The sequence below is a fragment of the Bison bison genome, unplaced genomic scaffold (assembly GCF_000754665.1).
Source record: "Bison bison bison isolate TAMUID 2011002044 unplaced genomic scaffold, Bison_UMD1.0 scf7180017864149, whole genome shotgun sequence".
In the NCBI taxonomy this organism is placed as follows: domain Eukaryota; kingdom Metazoa; phylum Chordata; class Mammalia; order Artiodactyla; family Bovidae; genus Bison; species Bison bison.
The window spans coordinates 2,180,621-2,192,114 of NW_011494721.1; positions in this window are offsets into that span (position 1 = coordinate 2,180,621).

An 11,494-nucleotide genomic window follows, 5' to 3' on the forward strand; every position below is an offset into this window, starting at 1 on the left:
TATCTATATTTTCCTTTATCACTAAAAAGACCCCATAAATAGAGCTTAAAACAGCCTTGAAGTCTTCTCTTATAAATAACAGTTTTCTAAATGAACTTTCAAAGCTAGTTTTCAGGTAGTCAACTGATTGTGAAATTTGCAATTTGATCACTGTTACCATCTCCGATATCTGTGGAATTTCTTTAGCTTTAATTCATGAGGATCATTAATCTCTATGTATGGGCTCTTTCCCAACATTTTTTCCATTGGTTGGTGGGTAATTATTTCTGATGTCTCATCATGACTTTAGGTTCCACCTAACCATTTAATTAAACACTTTATTTCCCCTAAAGAACAGGCCATTTCTCTACCATCTTACTTCTGTTTGAAATAGATTTTACCATTTCCCTTATTAGCTGGTTTCAAAATTTTGACAAAATCTTACTACTTGCCTCTCCCTCCTCTTCCATATTCAGTTACCACTTCTTATTGAATCTACTACAATATATGTTGCAAATAATGCTTTATTTCCATGATTTCCTGGGGATTGCTGTAATAGTCTTCAAACTGTATCTTCTCTCTGTGGTCTTCTTCTCCTCCAATGTTTCTTTTTATTCATTGCCAATTAATATTCTTAAAAATTTTACCTGATCATTGAACTATAATGCTGAAAATGTGTATCAGCTATCTAGAAGAGGAACTCAAACTTTGCAGTAAGTGATTCAATGACCTTTAAAACCTACCCATTATTTTAACCTTCCCACCAAATCCATAATTCCAGTATAGAAAATTTTCTGATTTAGATAAACTTGTTTAATCTTATTATTCTTTTATTTTCTGCTTTGGCTATGAACCTGTTCATGCTGTTCTATTTACCAGCTTTTCCAAATATACTATGGTAAAGTTGTTTCAAAACCTCTTTTTATACTGCTTGCTTTATAATATTTCATCTGAGTGTCAGGGTAAATTGATCACACTCTTGTTTATTTATGATACATTTTGCACAACATACGCATTCTTCTCATTTTAATGTTTTATTTATTTTTTAAAGTGCTTTTCTATATTCCCATGGTCTGAATGTTTGTGTATTGCCAAGATTTATACTTTATAATGTAAAGGTGATGGTGCTAGAGGTAGACATTTTAAGGGGCAATTAGCTCATGAAGGTGTACCCTTCGTGAATGGGATTATTGCCCTTACAAAAGTGGCCTTACCCCAACAGCTGGCTGTTGATGTCAGTCTTCTATCCTCCAGAGCTGTAAGAAATATGTTTCTGTTCTTCTTAAGCTACACAGTCTATAGTAGTTTATTATAGAAGCCCAAAGAAATTAAGACGTATGTTCAGTGTGATAAGTTTACAAAACAAATCCAGCAATAGTTTAAAAAATTATAACACATGTAGAACAAAGTTTTGTTTAGTAAAACAAAATAGAAAACATTCAAAATATATAGCACTTTTGCTATTTAAAATTCAAAAGTATAATTCACTTGAAAGGAGAAAACTCTGTAATCACCTCAATAGTTACCAAAAAAAAGCATTTGTCAAAATTCAACACTGTATTATAATAAAATTTTAATAGAAAGAAAGAGGGGAAAATTCTGCAATTTAATTAAAAAACACCTATGGAAACTATTGGGCTAATAATCTACAGTAGTGAAAATATGAATGCTTTTCTTTAGAATCTGAAAGAAGGCAAAAATTTCTGTTTACATCATTCTATTAAGCATTTTGCTACTTCCCAGGCATTAAAGTAATAAAAGAAAAAGAAATAAAAGATGCAATGATCAGAAAGGAAAAAGTATAAGTGTATTTATTCATAGAAAACATTTTGTGTGTATTAATAACATCTTAAGTAATTTACAAAAATGAATCAAATGAATATTGCAACATTAATGCTAAAATTAAATATATAGAAATATATTGTGTTTCTAGTACTATCAGTGAACAAATGGAAAATATTTTTTTTTAAAAGGGAAAAAGACTGTTTAAAGTAGAATCAAATACTTAGGATTAAAGGTAAGAAAATATTTGAAACACCTCCATATTGAATTATTTCATTTATGTGTTTTTAGAATCAGGCAAAATTAATCTCTATGTATGGTTCCTCTCATTGAAATGCCAATGTTTAGGAACTTTATCAACATATTTTTACAATATGAAAATATTCTAAAATAAATTTGTCAAAGATTGTCTTTAGTATGCAAGTCTAGAATAAATCTACTTTTAAAGTCCAACATGGACTTCCTTGGTGGCTCAGTCAGTAAAGAATTCTCCTGCAGTGCAGGAGACCCAAATTTGATTCCTGGGTCGGGAAGATCTGCTGGAGAAGGAAATGGCAACCCACTCCAGTGTTCTTGCTTGGGCAATTCCATAGACAGAGAAGCCTGATGGACTACAGTCCATGGCATCACAAAAGTCAGACATGCCTTAGCAATTAAAACTGAAAAGGAAAAACTAAAGTCTACTATATTTCAATCTACCTCTCTTTCAATCTACTATATATATAAATATAATCTATTTTTATTTGCTAAATAAATGACTAAATTAAATAATCTGAAAATGTATTTGTTCTGTTGTAATTATTACTATCATGAAACATTTATTTTAAATAGCTAGAGTTTCTGCAAGTAATTAAACAGCATGATATTATTTATTATCAATGTGGACTCAAATATTAAAAACTACAATTTCAAACTCATATTCTAATGGAATTAGTTTTTATGTTTCTGATTTTTATTATATTTAAATTACATTCAAAGGAGTAATCAACAGATCATTATAAACTTCATGTTGATTACAGTAGTCTATTTTAAGTCCTTGTCTAATCGTGTTTTGTGACTATATGATAAATTAACATGCAAAGCATGTTTTGTAGCTTCTTTAGCATAGATGCATTTTTCAGAAGTTGAGACAAAATCAAGTATTTCATTTCAAATGATTGCTTAATATTTTTCTCTAGCTTTCATAACTTGAATTCAGAGGTCAAAGACAATAGAAATAAATTCTTACAGACAATTGATATTCTTAACAACTTTTGAAACTTTCCTCTGACACTGTTTGACAATTTATATATCTGTTGTTATAAAAGTTTTATCGGCAATAACATCTGCTCTCCATTATGGCGACAATACTCTTGGGCATAGTCTGGATTTTTGTCATTACCAGAAGCAGTTGTATATCTTCCAAAGTCATGAATTAAATCCTACCTCTCCAATCACAGTTTCTGATTATTTAAATCCATTTATGCAAAGGCTTCCACAATCAAAACTCCACTTTTAAAACCACCCTAGACAATTCCCTGACTATCCGTGGTTAGAACTCCATGCTCTTGCTGCCTAGGGCTGGGTTTCAATCCCTGGTCAGAGAATAAGGATTCCAGAAGCCATATGGTGAAGCCAAAAGACAAAAGAAAAGAAAAAAGAAAAATACATCCTGGACCACATGGCAGTGGGGTTGGGGGAAACGCAGTGCCTGCTGGGGGAGATAGACCCTGTATGAAATGGGGGGAGTATAGACAGAGGGTTGCCTAGCCAGCACAGCCCTGGTAGGTGGCTCCTCTGGATCATGTCATGATAAATTAAATGTAAGGGCATTGGCATTAAGCTACATAATTTCTCTATTGTGAAACTATGAGTTGGTCCCAATATCTGCAACATAGTTACCCAATAGTCATTTGTTTTCTTCATTTTCTTATCTATAAGCCCCCTTTTCTCCTCAGCTCAATATATAAGGTGATTTCTTACAAGAAATTACTGAAATATGTACATATGTTGAGGGAACTGTGAGCCAAGCTTGTTACTGCCAGAGAAGAGAGAGACAAATAAGAAAACTGGAAAAAACTAGAATGAATATTGAGGTATTACAGTATTTGATGCCAGTATCCACACCAACCCTCTGCCACACCCATTATGCATTCTATTCTCTTCCCATTGAGATTCTGTGTCACTCAGCTTTTGTTATTGCTGTTGTTCAGTTGCTAAGTCATGTTCAACTCTTTGTGACCCCATGGGCTGCAGTATGCCAGGCTCCTCTGTCCTCCACTATCTCCTGGAGTTTGCTCAAATTGTGGTGATGGAGAAGTCTCTTGAGAGTCCCTTGGACAGCAAGCAGATCAAACCTAAGTGAATTCTAAAGGAAATTAACCCTGAATATTCATTGGAAGGACTGATGCTGAAGCTCCAATATTTTGACCACTTGACACAAAGAGCCTACTCATTAGAAAAGACTGATTGTGGCATAATTTTAACTTTTATTATTAGTCTTTGGCATATACAATTTTAATTAGTTCCAGCCAAGAACATTTTGTTGGCATTGAATATGAGCAATTAGAAAGTGGGGAGACGGAAACTTATTTCCATTAACTTAAGTCGACATTCACTTATATTCATAATTTCTAACAAATTTCTGAAAAAAAATTATTTAGCTTGTAGCCTCTTTTATGAGCTGTTTATTTTCAAAGCTGATTATCCATACCTCCCCAAGAAAACTTTAATGGTAAGTGAAATTCTAGAGATATAAGTTAAAGATATTTCCCATATTCTCATTTCTATTATTTTTCAAGTGGCTGGTATTGCAAATCATTTCACTCTCCAGTATCCTTTTTGTTAGTTTCTTTCATGACAATATTTTCTTTTTGGCTTTAAGTTCCAGATATCATTTTCTTTTTTTGCCAGGATTCGAATGTTCTACCTAATATCAGTCAATAGATCAAATCTGTGTTTTTCATTATTACTTTAGTTGTTTTCACCTTGCTTTGAAATAATGTATGAATTTTATCAGAAAAAGTAGTATTTAGAGAAACTACATGTTCTTTTGGTCATTTACAAGGGAAAAAACACACTGGTTTCTTATGAATAAATATTAATTACTATACTATAAAATTATGAAATTATTTTGCCTTTTCCTTTTTGTTATATTGTTGAAATCATACAGTATGTAAACTTTTCAGATTGCTTTCTTTCACTTAGTAATATGGATAAAATGTCCCTTTATTTCTCTTCATAGCTTGATAGCTCATTCCTTTTTAGTGCTAAATAATACTCTACTGCTTAGATATTCTATAGCTTATTTATCCATTCATAGTTTATTTATTTATTTACCAAGGAATTTTGGTTCTTCTGTCTTTTGGCAATTATGACTAAAGCTTCTATTAATATAAACATCTGTGCAGGTTTTTGTATGGATATTAGTTTTCAACACCTTTGGGTAAATACCAAGAAGTACAATTGCTATACTGTGTGGTAAAGTATACATAGTTTTGTAAGAAAGTACTAAAATATCTCCCAATGTGGCTGTACCATTTTGCATTTCCACCAGAAATGAATGAGAGCTCCCATTGCTCTACATTCTCTCCATCATTTGGTGTTGTTAGTGTTCCCAAGTTTGACCATTCTAATAAGTGTACAGTGGTATCTCACTGTTGTTCTAAATTGCATTTCTCTGATGACATATGATGTGCAGATTCTTTTCATATGCTTATTTGCCCCTTTATATCTTCCTTGGTAGAGGTGTCTGTTAAAGTCACTGACATATATTTTAATTGGGTTGTTTGTGTCCTTATTGTTGAGTAATAAGCTTTCTTTAAATATTTTAGATAACATCCAGATGTGGCTTCCACAACTATTTTCTCCCAGTCTGTGGCTTTTTTTTTTTTTTCATTCTCCCAACAGTATCTTTTCAAATTAGAAATTTTTAATTTCAATGAAGTCCAGCTCATCAATTATTTCTTTCAAGAATTGTGACTTGACATTGCACTCAAGAAGTCCTGGCCAAATACCAGTTTATCTAGATTTTCTGGAAAAGATAAAACTGTGAAGACAATAATATCACTGGGTTCTGGGGTTACAGAAAAGATTTGGAAGAATAGACTGAGAACAGATGATTTTTAAGGAAGTAAAAATGTTCTGAATGATGTTATACATATATGTATGGTATATACATGTCCTTTTACATTTGTCCAAACTAACAGAATGTAAGATGCCCAGAGTGAAATCTAATTTAAGCTATGGACTCAGGGTGATAATGATGTGTTAATGTAGGTACAACAGTTGAAACAAATGTACAACTCTGGTGAAGGATGTTGATAATGAAGAGGCATGCATGCATGGGGGCAGAGGCTACAGGGAAATTTCTTACTTTCTGCTCAGTTTTGTTATAAACCTAAAAGGCTCTAAAATATAAATCCTATTAAAAGTTATAAAATTAGTTGTCACTAACAATTTTGTACTTTAAACAAACATGATAATGTCATTACCAAAATCTTGTCTAATATATGCAGCAAATCTAATTTTGCCAGTATTTTTTACTTTTTATATTTGAAGAGGTCAAATGCATTTTGTCAAGCATTTTTTTCTTCTGGTTTTTGGAGATAGTTGCCATGTAACTTAGTTCTTATCTTAATACTATGTAACAAGATCACTTTGTACTAATTTTCCACAATACTCATTGGTTTATTTTTCCTATCTCAATTTTTTTCCGATAGTTTTTGCATGACCCATCTTTGTTTTAATACCAAATTAAATCTGTATATCTCTTCTCAAAGGAGATTGATTGTGGGCATAGTTACATAACACTTCACATGAAATGAAAGTGAATAGAATTACTTATACCTGCAGACACACACACAAATAAATTCAAGCTTTAAAAATGATAAAACTGAATAATAATAATAATAATGCCTGTGGTCTAGTAAAAGGTGTACCAATATATACCAATGTCAATTTCTTGGTTTTGATATTGTACTATAGTTTTATGTTTCCATTGGGAGAATCTAGGTGATGGTACAAAAATATCTTTGTATTATTTTTTCAAATTCCTGTGAGTCTCTAGTGATTTAACAATGAAAAGTTAAAAAGTTTGTTACATACTCAATAATTAGTATTATTAAAACCCTGTTAATCTGTCTACCTTCTTAATTAACAATTTAAAAAGTTCTAATTTTAGTAAAGAATACTTATTTAATAGTTTCATGCCATTTAACTACACATTTTATGAATATGTGGATGGGTGTAACCTTTTAAAGCCAGAAAAACTGAACTTAAAACACAGAGAGATTTAGTGGTGAAAAGGAGGACTATAAAAATAAATTAATGTTTATAAACAGAACTTCTTTCCACTGATACCAAATTGGGCTTTAATTAAATATAATTCTCGTAAATCAGCCTATAAGCTAATCAATTGAGAGAGTACACTGGAAAGTTACTCTTTCTTTTATAAATAAATTTTTTGTATTTATCTAGTAGAAACTGTTTTAATTAGCTGACAAGATGTGCCTTATCAATGTTTAAAAAGAATATTAATAATATATTAATACCTTGCTGCATAAAGAGACCTTCTGGATTCTTAGATTATTGATTACGTAGCTGATGGTTAAGCATTAATGAACCATCTTATTTCCTAATGTTCAAGTTTCTCCCTAGTTAGAAGTCCTTTTCTCAAGGAGACACATTTATTTTTGCAGGTCATCAATGCACCATTTAGTGCATCATTAGTTTAATAGAGAAAGTCTGTTCTAGTGTATTAAACGCTATCCCAGAAGCCAAATGTTGTTTGGCAAATACAACGATAGTCTGAAATTTTGAGAAAACAATGTTGGATTCCAAAGTGAGTAAGCCAAAATTTGTGATATAACTTGCATTGTGAATAAAGCCAGGTAGGGCTTCAAAGGAAACCAATCACTGCTTATAGATCATGGGTCTTAGAAGAGACTAGCAGCCTAGTATGAAATAAGAAAGTAATGTCAGAGGATGAGTTGAAAAACAATTCTTTAAGAATTCTAAAGTCTAAAGTTTGAGTTACTATTCTTTCAGTATATCACCTAATAAGAAATGGAAAACAAACCTTAGTGATACTAAATATTGGAGTGCTACTAGTGAACAAATCTAGATGCTCTTTCTTCATAGTCACTTTAAAGAATAAATTCTATTTTCTGTTGCTCTTCTTTTTTCCATTATTTTACTTTTTATCGCCATCTTACTCTTTACTTACTTTTTTCTATGTTATATATGGTATTCATTATGTTCTTTTGTAATTTCTAAATCTTTAAATTATTGTTTAAAAATATTAATGTTTGATCTGTTTCTTTCAACAAATATTCATTGAACATCTATTATTTTTCAAGTACATTATTTTGCAATAGAAACAGAGATGAATGAAATATAGCTGCTTCCATCAAATAAACTGATTGAACTAGAAAATTAATTAAAGTATGAGTATTTATCCTATGGTACTACCAGTGCTATTTTTGTATTACCTTAATTGCTTACCATATATTTTTGTTACCTTAATTACCATATCTGTGTTGCATCTGTTGACGCCCAGCTATTGAATTGCACAAGAAAGAAAGCTATAGATAAAATTAAATTTCTTGATGCTTGCAATAACAATGAGCTTACTTCCTTTGGGAAACCATGAAATGTCTCAGTAAGAAGGTGATTAAAGTAGATTATATTAGAATTTGGTCTTGTGTAAAGTGATTTTAGGAAAGGATCAATGGATTGAGGATTACTCTTAGATTGGTAATTGTCAAAAAATAGAGATAAGTCTCCTTGGGTAGTTTAAATACCTTGTTGAGGAAGCTGGAATAATGGAAGGAAGCTAAAGTTCCAATTGATTGAGGAGCAAAAGTGACTCAAGTTATCAGGAGAAGTTATGTTTAGTAATTTTTATGGTTTACATAGTATCTTTATTCTTAGGCATGATTAAGGAGTAATTTAATACTAGACTCCCTTTGTCACTGTAGCAAAGTGACCGTATCCAGTTAGCAACCTGTGAGAATGATTAAGCTCAGCAGATATACACCAAGACCCAGCAGTTCCTGCCACACATGCTCTTGGTTATCCGACTGCTTTTCTTATTCTTAGGGTACTATTACCATCCTAATTAGGAGACTGAAGCTTAAAGAAGAAACTAAATTTCAATTCTGCAACCAATAGAATGAAGTTCACACTAGTTTATTATTATTATTATTATTATTATTTCTGGGAGATATCACATTTTCAAAAAATTAATGCTATCTAGAAAAGTTATACACTTTTTATGCAAGACTTCAAAATGACATATATATCCAGAGTTTCAAAATACATGAGGTAGTAGCTAAGAGATTTTGTAGATGAAATGTGCAAATTCACAATAATCTTTGGAGGCTTTGAAATTTCTTTCCCAATAATTGACAGAAAAAGTAGAGCAAAAAAAAAATAAAATCATCAACTTCATTGAATTTATATTTATAAAATACTCCAACCAATAATAATAGCCTGGTATATATCCTTCTTAATAACATATAAAATATTCACCAATGAAAGCCATATTCTGGGCCATAGTGCAAACTTTTACAAATATAAGAGAATGTAAATAATTACTAAGTACATTCAGTAAATAATCGAGTCAAACAAAAAAAAATTAATACCAAAAAGGTATCTAGATATTGAGATGCACATTTGCACATATAAGTCAAAGAATACATTTCAAAAGAAATTTTTAAAATTGAACTGAATAATAAATGAAAATGAAACATAATAAAATTTGTGGGATAGAGGAACTTAGAGGGAAAGTGTAGTAGTAAATGTATATGATAAAAAGGAAGCCAAATCTAAGATAAGTATCATAAGCTTCAATTTTAAGAAACTAAAGAGAGAGAACAAATAAAATACAAAGAAAATATAAAAGAAGTAACTGGGATTTCTCTGATGGTCCAATGATTAAGACTCCAAGCTACCGAAGCAGGAGGCACAGGTTAGGGAAATAAGATCTCACATGCTGCACAGTGTAGGCAAAAGAGAGAGAGAGAGAGAGAGAAAGTAATAATAAAGACAAGAATAAAAATACATCAAATTGAGAACAACAGTAACAGAAAAAATTAATGAAACTACTAATTGGCACCTTGAAAATATCAATAAATTGATAAACCTCTAGTCATACTTCCCTTCCCTGGTGGCTCAGACGGTAAAGCATCTGCCTACAGTGCGGGAGCCCCGGGTTCAATCCCTGGGTCAGGAAGATCTCATGAAGAAGGAAATGGCAACCCACTCCAGTATTCTTGCCTGGAAAATCCCATGGACAGAGGAGCGTGGTAGGCTACAGTCCCCGGGGTTGCAAAGAGTCGGACACAACTGAGCGACCTCACTTTCACTTTCTAGTCATATTGACTGTGGTAAAAAGACTCTTGAGCGGGCCCCATGATTACCGCCTCCTCTGTTTTCTCCCTTTCTGTATGTGTGGGGCCTAAACTTTGCTTCTAACAATAGAATATGGAGAAAGTGATGGGATGTCTGTCCCATGATTGCCTTACATTACATAGGTCTCTGTCTTACTAGCAGAAATTCTCCTCTCTGGAAATAAGGGGCCCTGTTGAGGAACCCCACAAGGAAAGAAGCTACAGCTGTGTGTGTGTGTGTGCTCAGTTGTGTCTGACTCTTTGTGACTCCATGGACTGTAGCCTGTAGGCTCCTCTGTCCATGGAAATTCCCAAGCAAGAATACTGGAGTGGGTTGCCATTTCCTCCTTCAGGGGATCTTCCAGATCCAGGGATCAAACCTACATCTCCTACATTGGTTGGCCAATTTTTTTTACCACTGCATCAATTGGGAAGCCCCCAGAGCTACAACTCAGTTCAGTTCAGTCACTCAGTCATGTCTGACTCTTTGCAACCCCATGAACTGCAACACGCCAGGCTTCCCTGTCCATCACCAACTCCCAGAGCTTCCCCAAACACATATCTATTGTGTTGATGATGCCATCCAACCATCTCATCCCTTCTCCTCCTGCCTTCAGTCTTTCCCAGCATCAGGGTCTATTCCAATGAGTCAGTTCTTCACATCAACTGGCCAAATATTGGAGTTTCAACTACAGCATCAGTCCTTCCAATGAATATTTAGGATTGACTGATTTGATCAACTAGTAGGAATCTACAGCTCCAGAATTACAACTAGTAGAAAATAAATTTTACCAACAACCTAACTGAGCTTAACACATAGTGACACACACACACACATACATATATATATATATACATATATATATATATATACATATATATATATGAAGGTGACACTGAAGGTGGAAGTTGCTCAGTCATGTCTGATTCTTTGTGACCCCATGGACTCTATAGTCCACGGAATTCTGCAGGCCAGAACACTGGTGTGTGTAGCCTTTCCCTTCTCCAGGGGATCTTCCCAACCCAGAGATCAAATCTGGGTCTCCGGATTTGATTTCAGGTGGATTCTTTACCAGCTGAGCCACTAGGAAAGCCAGCAATGCCAAAGAATGCTCAAACTACCACACAATTGCACTCATCTCACACGTTAGTAAAGTAATGCTCAAAATTCTCCAAGCCAGGCTTCAGCAATACGTGAACTGTGAACTTCCAGATGTTTAAGCTGGTTTTAGAAAAGGCAGAGGAACCAGAGACCAAATTGCCAACATCCACTGGATCATCAAAAAAGCGAGAGAGTTCCAGAAAAACATCTATTTCTGCTTTATTGACTATGCCAAAGGCTTTTGAATATGCTATCTAGG